Here is a 19,216-nt window from a genome sequence, read left to right on the forward strand (position 1 = left end):
TTTGTGGCCATGCACGTGACAGCGTCTTCTCCTTTCTCTTCTGGGTTCCATGGACTTCCGTCCTCTGCCTGCTACCCTGGCTTTCTCTCTTGGCCTTCTCAATAAGGCCTATGGAAAAGGATTTAAGACCCATCCTGATTCAGTTGGCCATATCTCAACTAAAAATAACATCTTCAAAAGGTCTTTTTTACAATGGATTCACACCCCCAGCGATGCATTAAAATTGAGAACATGTGTTTCTGGGGTACCTAACTTCAACCCACCATAATTCCTCAGTCAGGTCTGAGTGTGACACCACATCGACTGGCAACTTCAGCTTATTGATATGCCCAAAATGTGGTGGTGGAGGGAAAACATGGTAACCACAATGAAAATCCTCATTTGGAAAAGGGGGAATGGGAAGCTAGAGGGAATGGAGAACAAGATGCAGTGGTCCATAACACTATGCTAGACAGGGATATTAAAGACTGTTTATCCCGGCAGTGAAGGGTGTTCCTTGGTTCCAATCTGGATGCCTCCAGTTCTGCTCTCTGGAAATAGTTCCCCTCTGACATTGTGGGGGAAGGGTGCTGCAGGGGCCTTCCATTTAGGGTTTTATAGCATTTTTTCAGTCTACTTCCTACTGATTTGGATTCAAGAGCCTGGGGAGCAACTCTAAGTGCCTATCACACACAACCCCCTTTTATTTGGACTTGGAGATTATCTTGTAATTGCATGGGACAATGGGCATATCTATGTATGGGAAGATGAGTTTGTGCAAATAGATGCTGGTGAGTCAAAGTGGGTAGTAGTTAACATAATTTGGTTGTCTTCTTAGCATCCCTTTCTTTGGGAAACCACTCCTCCCTTGTCCTGTGGTTCTGGCCTCTCCAGCCTTCCAGGATACAGGAGACGGCACTTGACCCAAACTTGGCCAATCGTGGTACTACACAGTGATGGACAGCCCCTCCGGAGCAGCTCTCAACCCTGGCTGCACATTGGAATCACTTGTGTAGCTTTACAGATGTGAAGCCAGGGCTCCTTCCTCAGATATTCTGATTTAGTTAGGACTCCAGTTTTTTAAAAGCTCTCCAGATAATTCTAATGTGCATTCAAGTTTGAGAACTAATGGCAACAATGGTGGTTCTCCACCTGGGCAGCTTCTTTCATTCCTCCATTTACACCTCACCTACAGCACACAGACATTCACCTAAGATGGTGTCTGGACATCAATTTAAATAGATGTTCTGGGAATCAGACGAAGTCCAAGTTAAAAAAAATATATATATATATATTTATATATATATATATATATATATATATATTTATATATATATAAATTATTCTACTGCTCTGGATCCGGGGGAAGTGCAGTAAGGGTGATCGGCCCAATCCACTCCTGATCAGCTAGAACTTCATTCAAACCCCTTATCTCCTACCTTAGGAAACCCCAGACCTAGAAGTAAAGAATTTCTATTCTGTTCAAATATTATTTGAATACTTTCCTAGAATTTTGTGGTGCTGATTTTCAGATTAGTGTACCCTATTCTAAGGATTATAAATCATTTTTTAATCATCCAAAAATAATTATTCTTCTCATGCATGTGTGGATATGAAGTCACTCAACACAGACACTGCAGAACATTTTCTGGAACACTCCATTTCATAAAATATACGTTAGAGGCTTAACTCAGAAGAAATGCAGCTCCTTCTCTCACAGATCCGACTTCTCTGGGTCTCCAGAGGATACATTTAACAGAAATAATGATAACATCTTACATCTGCATTGTAGTTGCTGTTTCTAAAGAACTTTATATATAATTTCATTTACTATCTAGAGCAACATTCACTTGAAACAACGAGGCTGAGTTAAAAGGTGGAAGACTGGCTCCAGGTCACACATTGAGTGAGAATCTCTCCTGGTCTTACTTCTCAGTTTTCTGATTTCCAAGTAAATGGTTGTCATGAGTTGAATTGTATCTTCTAAAAAGATACGTTGAAATCCTAACCTCCCAGTACCTCAAAATGTGACCTTATTTGAAAATAGGGTTGGTGCAGATGTAATAAGCTAAGAGGCCATCCTGGAATAGAGTGGTCCTTAATTCAATATGACTGGGGTCCTTATAAGAAGGGAAGAGCTATGAACAGGGACAGACAGGGGGGAAGGCAGGCAAGACGGAGCAGAGATGGAGTTAGGCTCCTGCAAGCCAAGGAACACCAGCGACTGCCAGATACTGGGAGAGACAAGGAAGGATTCTTCCCTACAGTCAGTGGAGGATGGCCCTACCCGACACCCTGAGCTCAGGCTTCCAGCTTCCAGAACTGTGGGTGAATAAATTTCTGTCGTTTTAAGCCATCTGTTCTGCAGTACCTTATTATGGCAGCCCTAGGAGACTGCTACAGTGGTCATTTCTCCAATCCAGTTGCCTATTTGTAAATATACTGCAGAGAAAGTCTGGCTTTTGTCTGCTTGAATCAAGCCAAAATACTCAACAAATTCATTAACAATCCTTTGGTTATATCCATAGACTACAGATAAATATGATCCTTCCAGTTTACTTATCTGCTATTTATAGGCTTTTTCATGTATATTCCTTCACATATTACACTGTGACAAGGGAAGGACAGAAATTAATCTATTTTTATATTTCTATCCTTTATGCGCTCACAGTTTTGGAGCAGGGAGGGGCCTCAGGGATTGACAATTATAAATATTTCACTTGACAGATGAGGAAACTGAGATCCAAAGACGTACGTCACTCACATAAGGTTCTCCTGTTATTCATTGATATTGCCCATTCCTTCGGATATGTGGTATAATGTTCATTTCACTCTACCAGGCCAGTTCCCTCCCCATTTGTATTTCCCAAGTTTGTATTTCTCATTACAGAAAATAGAGTATAGGTGGTAAAAATTGGAGACGAAGGCATAAAATGCAACATATTCAGTCAAATTTGGTGATTGTAACAGACTATATCCAGAGACACTCTGTCTACCTTCTTCCCTGATAAAAAAAGAACCTCAGATTATTCAGTTAACTGGGGAGATGCTTTGATCTCAGAGAAGGTAGACTCCGATCCCCACCCTGCAAAATAAGTCATGATTGGTCTAAGCCAGATATGACCCACTCTTTACCTTTGATCAGTGTTGGGCTGGTAAATGTTTAACAACAGCTCTCTGAAAAAAAAAAAAAGCATGCATATATAATATATACATAAATTATTATAAATTTTACTGCTATAAAGGCAATGTAACACACAATTTACAAAAAAAATAAAATATACAATACCCTTTATAGTAAATACCATATGACCAATTGATCCTCACAGATGGCTTTCATTGATTTTTGCCAGACTCTTGCATCCACAGGCAACTTACGGCTGCAGTTGAAGAATGCTCATAGATGTGGCATGGTTATTTATTGATATTTTCATTTATGTCAATTTGTGTCATGAAAGTGAAGGAAAATATATGTTGGAATTTCACACTCATTCATCAATGATGTGAGCAACTTCTTTGCTCAATTGGATACTAGTTTTCAATTATTGGAAGAATATTTCCTCATCTTTTTGTACTATTCATTAGATAACAGCTACAGACATGACAAACATTTGAGTTTAATCTACATTAACATTTTCCATTACTTCCTCAAGTGTAGAAAATCAATAGAACAATAAATCAAGTCCTGATTTGTACTGTTTGCCAATTTCCAGGATATAATATCTGCACCATAAAGATTTCCACCACATACATACATTTCCACAACACAGATCCAACAGTGTAAATTACTTTAAAAGCACAGATGATAGAAAAATGTAGCAAAATAAAAGTGAGGAGTTTTGAATATTTCTTTTATTTTTAATATAACATTTATATACATAATTATGATGTGTGTGTCATTTATGTACTATAATTATTTAAAGTTTATATAATTTAATTGTTAATGATATATTTAACAATGGCCTACAAAATTCCTGAAAATTTACCATTGGCTCTCATGAGCCAGTCCAACTTGGCTCCAGCAAGCCACTGGACCCACAAAGTTTGCTGAGAGAAGCCTCCAGGAATGCATTTACTTTTTCAATATAATGAAACAGACATGGCTACCCTTTTGTCCTTCTTTCCTCCCTGCCTAGAATATGAATATGGAGGCTGGAACAGTTATCTTGTGATCATAAGATTAAAAAAAAAAAATTGAATGAAGAAAAGCTTAAGAGACTCTCAAAGAATTTGGCCCTGGTATCATCGTGTCATTGAACCAATGTCAGTAATCACATTCCTCTGGACTTTCTTTTATGTGAGCTAAATAAATCTCCATTCATTTACACTGTTAAAAGTTGAATATTCTGTTACTGATAGCCAAAACCATTCCTAACTGATAGAGTGCACATAATGAGAATACTCATTCCATTTCTGTGTTAGGTGCTATTTTGTTGGCAAGGAATAGAGACCTGCTTAGGCTGTCTTAATTAAGGGGTTTATTGAAAGGGTAAGGAAATTAAGGAGAGCAAGTGTTCAACAGTGAAAAACCAGGATATCAGAGGAGCTCTAAAAGTTCCATAGCACTTCTGATGACTGACAAGCAACTCTGGAACTCTACCAAAAAGTCAATTCCATTATCTCTGCTTCTCTTTCTACCAATTTGTTTTCCTATTCTGCTACTTGTTCTGAATGTCCCACTTCATAAATTCTGTTTGCTCTCATCTAAGTCTAGGCCTCAGCTTCTGCAACTGTCTGCTGTCTATGGCCCTCTGCATGTATCCTATTCAAACTACTTAAAAGAAAAGCTATTTGGTGTGGCCAATCACCAACCAGTATAGTAGTATTTCTCAAAGATCAAAATCACCTGGAGTATTTGAAAAAACTTGGATTCCTGGGACCTATTCCAGACTGACTATATCATAATGGAAGGGCTCAGACAGGAATCTGAATTCTTTATAAGCCGTACAGGTCTTATGCACTAAATTTGAGAACACTTGCCTTCTACAATGCTCCTGCCTCATACAGGCTAGTGACCAATAGAGGAGGGTTTGAACTTAACCCAGCAACAAGGCTTAGCTCAGGAAACAAAGCCTGCCATGCCTGGGAGAATATTTCAGGGAGAGGAAAGATTAAGAACATCTCATCTTCTTAGATGGTGTTTCGGTTTGCTAAAGCTGCCAGAATGCAATATACCAGAAATGGGTTGGCTTTTTCAATGGGGATTTATTAGGTTGCAAATTTACAGTTCTAAGGCCAATGAAAATGTCCAAGTTAAAGCATCAAGAGGTAGATACTTTCTCTGAGGAAAGGCCGATGGCATCCAGGGTTCCTTTATCACATGGCGATGTCTGCTGGTCCTTCTTCTGGGTTCTGGTTTCAAAACGGCTTCCTCCAAAAAGTCTCTCTTAGCATCTCTGAGCTCTCTCCAAAGTGTCTCTGCCTTTTATCCTCTCATAGAGGACTCCAGCAAGGGGATTAAGACCCACCTCGAATGGGGGGAAACAACCTAATCAAAAGGTCCCACCCACAAAAGGTCTGCCTTTACAATATTGGATTAAAAGAAGATAGGGTTTTCTGGGGCACATATCAGATCCAAACCAGCACAGATGTGAAATATCTAGAAGGAAGTAAAGGTTCTTTTGTAAGCTTTCAAAGATTTACCAAGGAGGGATATGGGAAAATAACCAAAGGGATTTATTTTTCCATGAAAATTGCTTGTTTTCCCACAAAGCAACCAAATGAGTCACAGAATTTACTACCTGGGGTTTGGGGAGGGAGTACTTGAATAAAGCTGAGAACAGAAGTCAATTGAGTTTCTAATTGTATTTTGTTTAAATTTGCTCTCAAAGGCTTATGTTCTTGAAATTTTAGGCTTCCTACTGTAAGAATCAGGCTTCTTAAAAGAGATTAGCTTTTTTGAGCTCCACGAAATGAAGAGCCTGGAAGATCCAAAGCATTGAGCTTTACGGCATAGCCATAAATCATAGCATAAAGAATACATGATGATATAAAAAGAATTGTCCATCTCAAAATAAGATAAAAGTTTCATCATCTGGTGGGAAAAGGGTTAAGATGTTGACGGGAGCTTGAAAGGGGATCCTCAAAACAGGACTGAGGCTGAATCCCAGGAGAAGATATTAGAAAGTCTGGAGCAATATGGGGAGATCCCAGAGCAGAGGTAAAGCAGAGGAAGCAGCAGGCTTTAGGACTTCTCCCTGCACTGTTCCTTCCTCCCCTTACCAGTATGGCCCAACCCCAGGAAATCAGAAGCATTGGTGTGATATGTTTATGCATAAAGGGTCAGATACACCCCCCACCCCCAAATGTCTCAAGACTCCAGAATAAGATGGGACAGTATCTGAAAGTTTGCCATGCACATGATAGGGGCTCAGAAGTGGCTGAAAACCCCAAAGAAGGACTCAGAGTAAGACAAGAGAGCAGAGCAGGTGAGGCACAGTAGAATACAGCAGCGGCAGGGGCCAAAGGACAAAGAACAGGTGAGACAAGTATTGGTCTGGCAATGTTGGGCAAGGAGTAGACGGTCCTCCCACTGACAATGGAATGTTCTACATGCTCTTCACTCCTTAACCCTCTGGGAGAAAGCGATCACTGGGGGAAGGAGGCATGCTTCGAATTGACTCAAAATTACTCAAAGAGGAAAACAAGCTGGGAGTAACCAACTTTACTTTGAATTGACCAAGATTATGCTTTCTGCCTCCAGAGGAAACCTGAAGTCTAGAAAGCTAAGTTAAATTCAGTTCTAAAAATATGAAGAAAGTTATATATTTTTTCACTTAGTCACTGAGTGGTAAAACTCAGACCTTAAGCCATGTTTTCTAACCCTAAATCCAGGAGACTTACCACAGCAGAGCATGTGTTCTAATTCCCTCTAACTTGATCCTTTGCAATTCTTTGTGGCATTCTTTTGTTGCCTAAGATGTGCCTTCTCTTGGTTTTCTTAATACCTTATATTTCTTCTCTTTATCTTCTCTCCACTCCTTTTATTTTCCTTCCTTAGTTTTTGCTTAACTCTGAGTTTCTAGCAGTGTCCTTGGTTGTGGCTGAATATACTATGACATAGGTTAAAACTCTTACTGATGATAGTGGTAAATAAATTATGAGACCAAATTCCACATCCACTCATGAGAACTGATCTCATTACTTGCTAGACCCATCTATCCCTGGACCATCTCTTTTGTTGGCAAAATGTCAAATATGCTTTCCTGATGGCACATCCCACAGATATGACTCAGGAATCCAATGACTGAGAAAAACAGCTGCTTGTCCAAGCTCTCAAGCCTCCAAGTAAGAACAGGCTGAGAAACTCCTCTGCTTGTAGGTGTTGATAGACTCCGCATATTTTCTGACTTGTTATTTATACAAATATAAAGCCAGAGGGCCTGTAAACTTGAAGGGAGCTTATTTATTGTGTGCAGGATCCTAGGGTACAGCACGGTACAAAATGTTTAGGAAGAGTTGAATCATGTGAACTTTACGGAGTGAATCATCCTTGTAGTGAAATTCATGCAGACAGAATTGAGAGGTGTGACCATCTAAAGGAAATGCCTGAAATAATCTTGGGTGAGAAATCACAGATTTCCCAGAGAAACCTAGCACCAGCCCCAAGAATGCATTTGTTTTCTCTTAATTCTGGGATTTAGATGAGCTGCATTGGAGCCACTGATTTTTGGTCTAATAAGGATGAATCTTATTTGCAAGCATAATCAGCCACAAGATCTGACATTGCCCTCCTTTCCACTCCAGGCCATGCTGTTCCAGCCTCCACTGCTTCCTCAAGGTAAACCCTTGAGCAAAACCTTCAGCTCTCCTTGCTCACTCTACTCCTTGGTTCTTCACACCTAGCACAGTGTCTTGTAAGCAGAAGGCCTAACTCCAGATTTGTTGAATGGATGAAGGAATGAATGAATGAATACCATGCCATTTAGCATTTATAATTGCTCTCTTAGTGTTTCATGTACAATTTTACGTCCTTAGCTGGGTTGCAAGCTCCTGGAGGACAGGGACCATGTATTCTAATTCTGTATTTCATCTATATTTATATAGTATGCTGCACATAATAAGGATTTGTTAACATTTAATAGCAACAATAATATTACAAATAATAATAGCTAACATTCACTGAGGACTTTCTATATACCAGGAAATGTGCTCATGCACCATTTGAGGTAAATACTATTATTATCCCCATTTTTACAGATGCAGAAACTAAGGCCCAGTGAGCTTAAGCCACCAGCCCCAGGTCACCCAGCCAGTATATGGATGAGTGGGTAATTGAATCCAAGCAATCTGAATCCACAGGCTGTTATCTTAGCTGTCACTCTATAAATAAGAGAATAAATTTAACAGAGAATAAAAATGTAGTTATCTAAACTAGCATGTGGGTTAAAGTTTGGCATCAGTGGAGATGCAGGAGCTGCTAAATGAGGGACCGGACTCAGGCTTTGCTTTGAGTCTACGTGTGAGATAGGAACACCTCAACTCCTCTGTAACCCCACACATACAGCAACTCCTCTATCCCTCTCAGGTTCTCTCCAGAAAGATCCAAGTCTTTCTGCCTCACAACACGGAGGCTGTAGCCTCTGTGCTGACTGAGACCCCCCAGTACTGGAGAGGAACAGTTTTGGCAAATAGTACATTTTCTCACAACGGTTTCAGTGGTTTTCCATTTCGTATTGTGCTATTTCCAGGCTCCCAGTCAGAGTACCAGCTGCAACGCCCATGCACACTTGACTCTGATTGTGAGCTGCAAACCATGAACCTGTCTTACTACTAAAAGGCTTGTAGAGAACCAAGATGATAAATAAATAAATAAATAAATAAATAACACCACCATCAAGACCAATTTAAAAAGCAATATTAATTTTTTAAAAAGCTTTAATTAATGTAAAGTATGCACATGATTAAAAAATATCAAATAGTGCTAAAAGTCAAACATAATAAAAGACACAGTTTCTGCCTGATCCGTCTCTATCCTTCAGCTCCCACTCCCCAAAAGCAAACACTCTTAACCCTCCTCCTGGGTTTTCTGATAGTTACCACCTCATTTCTAAGTAAATTGATTTATCAATTGTATATATTTTTATATTGCCTCCCAGTTCTGATGAAATATTTAGCTTTCTTATGCTCCTTACCTCTCTGTCTCCTATTAATAAACTAAATTATGATTTTAATTAAAAGAATCAGTGTTCACATTATTATAATAAAGTTCATTACAAAGGTGGGGAGTGTATTATGATTACATTTTCCATTTTTGTATAACTTCTTATCTTTCCTAGAGTTTCTAAATTGCCTTTCTTTTTTTCTCTTGCTTTATCTGCCATTTATATATTCTTAACCCTTTCAATAAACTCTACTAAATCAAGCATTCAGACAATCTGTTAAGCCTTTTCTCCTCTTTCCCCCTCCCCAGGTTCTCCTTTCCAGGGAGCTCCAGTCCACGGCCTCACTTCCCAATTCCATTGTTTGCTCTCTAGCATACTGCTCAACTGTCATCAGAGTTCTTTCTTCAGTGCTTTGCTAGGTGAGGCTATTTTGGGGAACCCATGCCTTCTTTTTTTATTGATTTATTACCTTGTTTTCTTCAGGTACATCCTCAAGTAGTTTCTAAATGGGATATATCAGACATAAAGTATCTGAGATTATGAATATATGAAAATAGCTTCACTGTCACATTTGATTGATAATTTGTCTCTGCTCTATGTTGAAAATCATTCCTTTGAAGAACTGTCAAAGGATTGTTCCAATGTCTTCCAGCAGCTGACAGAGCTATTAAGAAATCTGACGCCTGTTTGACTCTCATTTCCTTGTATGTTTATCCACCCCACCCCCATCATCCACCCTAGAATTCATTAGGAGCTTTGCTTTGCTCTAGGTGTTCTGAAAATTAATTATGATATATCTTTGTCTAAGCATTTTTTCATTTATTTTTCTAGGTTTTTGCCAGGGCCCATTTAGTCTAGAGATGTGTCCTTTAATCTGGAAAACTTTCTTATATTTCTTTAATAGTTATTTTCCCTCCATTTCCTCTGTTCTTTTGCTATAATTTCTATTAGTCAGCTATTAGAACCCAGAAATTGTTTTTAAGTTTCTTCTCATTTTGTTCTACTTTCAGGGTACTTCCTTACTTTATCTTTAGTCTTTCTGTCACATTTTCATTTGTAAATAATATTTTTTTATTTCAAAGAGTTCTTTTTAATACCCTGAATGTTCTTTTTTGGTAGCACCATGTTCTTATTTTATCAGTGCAATAGCCCTTGCAAATCTTTTGAAGGATACATCTTTTCTATACTTTATCTGTTTCCTCTAGGATCAATTTTTATATTGGTTTATTTCAGTCTTCTTTTCAAAGACTTTCTTCAAATATTTGTCTACCAGTTTCCAGTGTGTATGGATATCTCCTTTGAGCCTTTATTTTCTCTGGAGAAGAAACCTCAGCTCTCCTGATGGAAGGTAGATGTCTAACATGAGTGTTGTGGGGGCTGTGTGGCAGAGGCAGCCAGAGTCCAATTTATTTTATACAAAGTTACAGTGAATTCCTATGTTTACAATCCACTCTTCATCCTGAAAGAACAGCGGATTCCTAAAAGGCTAGTTCCTTGAATGAGGAAGTGAAAAGGAATATTTGGAAAAAAGATAACCTTTCTCAAGTTTGGACTAGTAAACTTATTTTAAGTTTTTCCTAATTTGCATTTTTTATCTGGAAGGGAGCATAGAACTTATCTGGCCATTCCTTTCACTTTACATATGAGGGACAAAGCCCAAAGTGGGAAGGTGACCTTTCCATGGTCACATGGCATGTGAGCTGCCTGGAGAATTACACAAGAACTGTGCAAAAATTGGTAAGTAAGCACCTATTGCAACTCCAAAAGAACACTAAATAAATGAACAGTAAAATGCAATTTTACATATCCACAGAAATTAAAATATGCTACCTTTGCTATTAAAATTATTGTCCTTCCTTCTAATCACCATTCAGATTATTATAGCATGCTTCCAGTCCTAACGAGTTCAGGAGTTGCTTCAGATCTTAGGATTTAACTGTCAGAATGGGAAGGTCTGATGAAACCCATCTCCAGATAATGCTGTAGCAGATGTGCTGAGCAGGAGGACAACAGTGTCTTCATCCATTTATTTCCACACTCTGCCTTCGAATTCCAAGGAGTGAACCACTGGAATAAATTTACGTTGTATACACATTATAGACATGCACTCAACTACCCATCTGTCTCTTTTGTACTTTCATTATTTAAAATTTCTCATTTTAAAAATATGCACAGCCCGTAAGTATGAAACTATAGGATTGTGTTGGTACATTTGCCCTATCTATATATCTTCCACCTCTGCTGTAGAGTCTCCTTCTAACACTCTAGTAGCCTCTATTGTGCTCATGTTTAAATCTTCTGCCCCTTCTTCCCCTACTCCAGCTCTATGGGCCCAGAGACCCAACACAGCTTATCATCACTGTGCAAACCTCTGGAGCCCCTAGTGGCAAGGGGGAAACCCCAGTCAGAAACTGCTGATTTTCATTCGGGAGAAGGTGGGGTGTGTTTTGCTCCCCTGCCACCTCATTCTTCAGCGCTACTAAGGAATAACTGTGACCCCTGGAGAGCTCACAGTTCAGGCAGCATGTGCCACCACTACCCCCCACCCAGAGATAAAGATAAAGGGCAGAGTTCATCTGGCTTAAAAATGCAGGATGTAAAAAATGAAGGGGGGGCGGGGTGTGCCACAAGAAAGTACACAAGCCAAGATGACCTGACACACTGTGATACCCCTATGTGTTCCCCTTTTGTAATGAGCTTGGGAACAGTGATGAACAGAATCTGGGGCCAGAAAGGTTTGGGTTATATTTGCCTGTGCTGCCTCCACCCCAGCTGCACTTAGCTGTCCCTCATACCCTACCACCAGCATCCCTTCCCAGGAGTCCCAGGAAGTTAGTTTAAATTGACTTTCAGAGACACTGCCTGGAGTGATCCCTTTAGTGGTGTCTGCCCATATCTAGGGTCTTGGCAGAAATACCACTCAGTTTTAGAACATCAGACAAACCAGTCATCTGGAAACTTAAAGCTTTCCCAGCATGAAGAGCCTGTTCTCTGGCTGCTAAGCACCCAGGAGACAGCCCACCCCACTCCCCCCACCCCACAATGTTCTACTTACTTTGAAGCTTGGCAAACTCCACCAAACCCAGATTTATCCAACCCAGTTCCTTCCTGTCACGCCTGGATTGCTCTGGCACCTCTTGGAGGCTGTTTATCCATAACAGCAAACATATTGGCTGTGGGCAATTTCTTCATGTTGAACTCTGCAGACTTTTCCACAAGGTTAAAGAAAGAGCAGATACTTTGTCAGATTTCTAACTGGCCCCTGTGACATTTCAATGATTTCTTTAATCATACCATTCCCTGGCATATTAGGTACATTAAGATGACAAATTGCCTGAAAGTATTTCTATTAGTTATTCTTTTTATTACTCAGATGGATCTCAGTATGATCTCATCTTAACAGTACAGATCCTCTTGGCTAAATATATGACAATAATCCATTGTTATGATAAAAATCTGGCAAGGTGCTCCAGAGAAGCATAGGCCGTGGCCAAATCAAAACACAGTGTTTCACGCAATGTCCAAGCACTCTAGCTAGATATAACTGCAGTAGAAATGACATTAAATTAAGAGTCAGAAAATCTGGATGCTAGAACTGGCTCTGCCAGTAAACTTCTGTGTGCCTCTGAGCAAGTCATTTAACCTCAAGGCAATTTGAGTTTATTTTTGTTTATTGAGTGCTTTCTCCACATGGGCACTACACTAAGCACTTTACAGTCATATCTTTGACCCTCAGAAAAACTGCATGGCATGGGTACAGATGAGGAACCAGAGGATTTACATACCCAATAAGCAAAGACCCATGACCTCAAACCACCGATTTGAGCTCCTGGTTGGGGTGGTCACGCATAGCCTCATGGAGTCATGACGCTTGGATTTCCAAAAGACCTTACAGATGTGGCATGTGAGCAAAATGAGTTTTTCCTCCCAGTGAAAGTTCTAGTCTTTCCCTGCCATGGGATATCAGAGGGCTGGGGCTGGCCCTTGGATTCTTTATCTCTTTTATTTTCTTTCCCATCACTCATATCCCTCCCTCCACCATTTCAAATAAGGACTTAACTTCAGGCTCCATAGGAAGTGGCTACTAGCAGCCAGAGCAATCACTGCCTGGTTACCAGGCCAGGATGCAAGCCCATTGCATCCCCTTCTCTCTTTCTTCACCACAAAAAAATCAATTATCGTCCTTTCAAAAATTCTTCTCTATTCCCATTATATCCTCATTGGTGGTCACAAAGCATCTCCAACAGCTCTTCAGTTGTCCTGAAGCAAAATGAGATGTGGACACATCCAGGACGCCAGTAATTTGGTAACTTAAAATCACTACTCTTCAAATATCTGTTCTATATTTATTGGGGGAAAGGGCAGAAATAAGTAGATTCTATATTCATAAAGTTTACATGCAGAAACAAATCCATTTATTAGTTTCCTTTTACTCAAAGAAGAGTCAACATTACTCTATATAGAAAATAACTAATACAATTTTTTCTATTTTCTATAATTTTGTTCTTTTTCAGTTATCTTTTACAAATCAGAGAATTTATTTAAGAAGCATAATAAAGCAATCAAAATTTAGATAATAAAACCACCCTAGTTGCCAGTAAACTACTTCATGTCATGTGTCACTCAGTTTCAGCATGAAAGGGTGACTTTTAGATGACTGTAACGATGTTAACATGTCCAAAGACACTCAGCAAGGAGATCGCTTTGTTAGCCAGAAATGTTTTTAGTATTTCTATGCAGGGTTCTGTCCACATTGGCAGAAGTGGGACCAGTTTGCCTTTCCCCAATTTATTCCATTGGCAAAGGCCCTTACAGGTCAGCATTGGGCAGAGTGTCATACTCTACCTCTTACTAACTGCTCAGACTGCCCCACAATGAAGACTGACAAGGGCTACAGACTTGTATTATTTATGGACTTCCACAATCTGAGCCCAATATAACCTCATACAATATAAATCCAAGGTTCCTGCCAACTGGTCTTCTGGTAGCCCTTGGAATGAGCACAACATCCTGCCTTTGCTCATTCCACTTGTCCCCTTCTATTCATGAAGATCAGACTTCAAATACTTAACTTCAGTTCCACCCCTTTAATAAATATACTTATATTTTACCAATCACCAATCCCTCTTCTGTCCCCCTTTCCTGATGTATCATTAATTTGTGAGTTCCACAGGCTGCCAGATTTTGATGTATCTAATTTCAGCTTCCCCAACTAGTTTTCAACTTCCTTGAGGACAAAGATGAAATTCTATTAGAGCACTGCATAGTACTGGATGCAAAGCAGATGCTCTATAGGTGTTTGTTATTGTTGATATTGATATTGATAATGATCATGGAAGGCCATTTCATTCAAAGGCTGATAAGTGAAGGAAAAAGATTTTGCTCAGCAAGATATGTCAAATTACTTCCAGTGCTATGGCTAGCCAGAGGTCAGAGAGCCATTCACAGAACAGCTTTCATTCTACAACAACTCTGGCGCTATTGAACTCATGACTCTCTCCCTTACAGAAATCCAACACTAGAGAAATCATATGATATTCCCATCTACTCTTAGTAAATAATTGAGTCATAATCCTCTGGGCCCTAATTATGTTTCAGACCTTGCCCACAACAAATTACCCTTTTGAAGAATGTCTGAGTGTGACACCCTGCCTTTCTCAGATCCTCAGTGTCATACCCTCTACCTGTTCTGACAAGGGCTTCCTGGGGCAGGCACTTCCAATATGGGTAGCTCAATGCACAGTCAGACACTCAGTCCCCCAGACATCATGGACAGTAAGCCAACCTTGAAGGAAAGTAACTGGAACCTTGTTCTGAATCTTCTCAAGACAGAGAGAAATAGATTCAGGATTTTTTTTACAGCCTTTGTACTCTCAGCAAGCATCCTACCTTCCCCTGAGTTTGTGATGAGGGCTTTGAACCAGACAGAGACTCTTGGTTTTCCCAAACTGCCTCCTCTGTCTATCCCTTCCACAACCCCAAGCTTGTCTCTAGTGAAGGTTGGTATGGATGGCATTCTGGTCAGTTTGCTTGATTAGACACAGCCTGACAGATTCACTGCAGATGTAAGCAGCCTTCTTACCAGTTCCTGCAGGGCAGGAACTTAGAATGAATGATCCCCTTAATTTTCAAAGATGGAAGCAGTCTATAATTAAATCAAAATGGGTTTCTTTGCTCAGCACAAGTGAATATCAGAAATTCTAGCCCAGTAATGTAAACCACAAAATCATTTTAAATAAAACCAAAAAGCCATCCCCAAGATATTTCAGTGGCTGCAAGGGGCAGAAGAAAGAAAATGAAAAGAGTCTAAAATGAAGGCTAGCTTTGTGCAGACAGCTTTGCAAATTTGCTGTCATGGTTATTTTTTTTTTTAGTCCTATGAGATGTTATGGCATTTTCCATGTAAAAGTAGTCTATCTTGGAAAGCGGAAGATTAGTTAAACTGAATGACATTTCTCCCACATCCATTTTCAAAGGCCTCTTGGCAAGCTGAGCAATCAGGTCATACTTGCCTTCTGGAGGAAAAAAAAAACAAAACCTTTCACCATATATCAATAGAGTTTGAAGACTCAATGGCATGGGCAACATTTAAAATGACCTTGGTGTGGCAGATTTCTAAAAGGAGTGAAACATAAAGGATAAGCAGGACAGATCAGGGAGAAGAATTAGGCTTATCAAAAACACCCCAGAAAAAAAAATGCAAAGGTGGAAGGAAGGAAGGAAGGAAGGAAGGAAGGAACTCTGCTAATCAGTTAGTAGATTCAACAACTTAATATATGTACAATTGACACCCCATGTTTCTGGAAGAGAAGTGGCCAATAGGAGGTTGCAAAAAGAAATAGCTATTCTAGTAGTAAATACCTGAAACTATCAAACTACAACCCAGTAGCCCTGAATCTTGAAGACGATTGTATAACAATGTATCTTGCAAGGGGTGACAATGTGATTGTGAAAGCCTTCTGGATCATACTCCCCTTTATCCAGTGTATGGATGGATGAGTAGAAAAATGGGGGCAAAAGCTAAAGGAAAAAAAGGGCAGGAGGTGGGGGACAATTTGGGTGTTCTTTCTTTACTCTTATTTTTTTATTCTTATTTTCAGTTTTTCTGGCACAAGGAAAATATTAAAAAAATAGATCGGGGTGATGAATGAACAACTATATGATGGTAATGTGATCAATTGATTGTATATTTTGGATGACAGTATGGTGTGTGAATAAATCTTAATTAAAAATTTTAACAAAAGAACATAAAAAAAAGAAACAGCTATTGTGAAAATCTTATAAACAAATGGAATAGGAGAAGGAAAAGTGACTGATGCAAACTCTTCTTTCTATCAGTATCAAAAAAAAAAAAACCCTTCTAAGGGAAAGTAGAAAAGCCATAGACTTCTGAGGTTTGATACACTAAAGTACCTTCTCTTTTCAGGAAGAAAGATTCTTTCAGTGATGCCTTTGTGGATGGTTGCCTCTCTCTGATCATTTTGACTATGAGACTCCTACAGTGAACTCTGCTGTACTCATCCATAGCAAACTAAAGCTGTGGAATAACTGATAAAATGTCACATTTTGCAAATTCCTAAACCATGGACACTGCAGGATTAGCAGAAAGAATACTGGATTAAAAATCAGAAGCCTTGAGCTCTGTTGCCAATGCTATTCTTTTTATTAAAGCTGTCTTAGTTTGCCAGGGCTGCTATAACAAATACCATAGACTGGTTGGCTTAAACAAGCAGAATTTATTGTCTCTCAGTTTTGGAAGCATGAAGTCCAAAATCAGGCCATCGGCTGGATCTGGTTTTCTCCAAAGTTTGTAAGCATTCTGGTGGCGACTTGCCAGCAATCCATAACTCAATCTGTGCCTCCACCACATGGTCATCTGATTCCTTCTGTCTCCTACTCCTTTGTTCAAATTTCCTTTGCTTTTAAGGACTTCATTCATATTGGATCAAGGCCCCCCCTGGTTCAGTTTGGCCTCACCTTAACTAATAACATCTTCAAAGGTTCTGTTTACAAATGGGTTCACACCCATAGGGTTGGGGTTTAGATTTGATTTCATCTTTGTGGGGGACATGACTTAATCCATAACAAAGGTAGTTCATGAAATATATGACTAAATGAAATGTCATTTCTAAACACTCACAGAAGATTTTTTCAAAAAGCAAACAATTTAGAGAAATAACTGTTCTTTAAGACCATGAGTTCCCATTATTTGTTTGGGAAAGTATGATGGCTATAGCCATTTTCCAGGCTCTAACAGTGACTTCATGTGCGACCCTGAACAGATCATCTAAACTCGTCTTGGTTTCCCAATCCATTAAATGGGAACACTATCAACTTCCCTACCTAGTTTGTCAAATTTTGAAATATAGAAGTCATTCTTAAAATTCAAGTTTTTATTTGTGCTGTAACAAAAAGCATAACTCAGAACATAATAAAGGGTAGTGGGTGGTAGCATATCCAGTCAGCCTAATGTCAGCCGGGTGGAGCTGGAAGGAAGGACCCCAGGGTCAACAGTAGGCCCACCAAGAGGCAGCAAGACACACATGCTCAAGTCAGTAATGACCCTATGCAAAGCCAGGAGAGTCAGAATCTCAGGCTTTGGGGCTGCCAAGGCCAGGAGCAGAAGGGAACAGTGCTCCAAGGAAAGGTGATGCTTTGTCAGAAGTCTTCTGTTTACTGAAGATTTTTTTTAACCATAGTCAGCTCAAAAATATCATTTTGGCCCTGCACTTAAAACCGATCCCTTGAATCCTTAGAGGGACTGGTTAAGGCATTGTTTGATCCCTTTGCAGTAATGACTCACATTCATGAGCCATGAACTTTTAATACCCACATTCATTATCATGATCTGTGGGCTTGCTGAGGTGTCCACATTGGGCCAGGTCCAGTGGAAGCCAGCTAAGCTCTGTGGTTTAGGTCCTACGATAGTTAATTTTACGAGTCAACTCGACAAGGGCCTGGTGCCCAGTTGTTTGGTCAAACACTGGCCTAATACTGTGGAGACACTTCTCAGATAGGATTAGAATCTAAAACCAGTTGACCTTAAGGAAAGATTACCCTCCAAAATGGGGGTGAGCCTCATCTAATCTGGTGGAGATCTTCACAGCAAGAAGCGAGGGTTCCAGAGGTTAGAAGGAATCCTGCCTCAAGACGACAGCTTCCTTCCTGATTTTCCAGCCTTAGGAATTTGAACTTAAGAATTCAACATCACACTCACTGGAATTTCCAGCCCCCAGCCTGCCCTCTGAATTCAGACATGCCAGGTCCCATGATCACATGAGCCGCTGAGTCCTTATAATAAAACTCTTCGTGTGCATGTGTGTGTGTGTACATACGTACATCCTGTTGGTCCGGTGCTCTGGAGAGCACTGGCTCATTGAGGTCTCCACTCCTCTTCACCTGAGATAATTCACGTGAGGCCCAATTCCCTGGGCAGAGTTCCCTGATGTCCTTAGCCCTTAACAGATTTCTTGGATTAAGATATTTGAAATGGAGAGTTTTCAAGAAAGATTATTTATATTTAAAACAAACAACTTTAAAGTCTTGATCTAACTTAACCTTGGTGGTAGATTGAATCACGTCCCCCATAAATTCATGTTCAAGACTTAGCCCCCCAGTATTGGGGGTGTGAACTCATCTCTAAGTGGGACCTTTGAAGATCTTACTTAGATGAGGCCAAATTGGATCAAGGTAGGCCTTAGTCTATAAAGACTGGAGTCCTTATAAGGAGAGGAAGCCTAGACAGAGACACTGACAACTGAGTAGTAGAAGCCACAAGAAGAGACCAAGGGGACAGGTCGCCATGTGATGGAGGGAGTTTGAACCAGCACCACAACACTCCAGACTTTGGAGAAAGCATGGCCTGCCAATACCTTGATTTTGGACTTCTAGTCTCCCAAACTGTGAGACAATACATTGCTGAATTGCTGTTGTACAAGCCAGCTAGTCTGTGTTATTTGTCTCCTAGCAACCCTGGCAAACTAAGACAACATTTAAGTCAGCTATACTATATCTAAACATGTTGGTCATTTAGGCATCTGGTGGCTTTGGGTCCTTAAGGTAGCTACACATTTACATCCTGGTATTACCAAAAAGTATCAACAAAATTTAAAAGGCCGTAAGCTTACTTTATG

This window comes from Choloepus didactylus, chromosome 5 (genome assembly GCF_015220235.1).
Source record: "Choloepus didactylus isolate mChoDid1 chromosome 5, mChoDid1.pri, whole genome shotgun sequence".
In the NCBI taxonomy this organism is placed as follows: domain Eukaryota; kingdom Metazoa; phylum Chordata; class Mammalia; order Pilosa; family Megalonychidae; genus Choloepus; species Choloepus didactylus.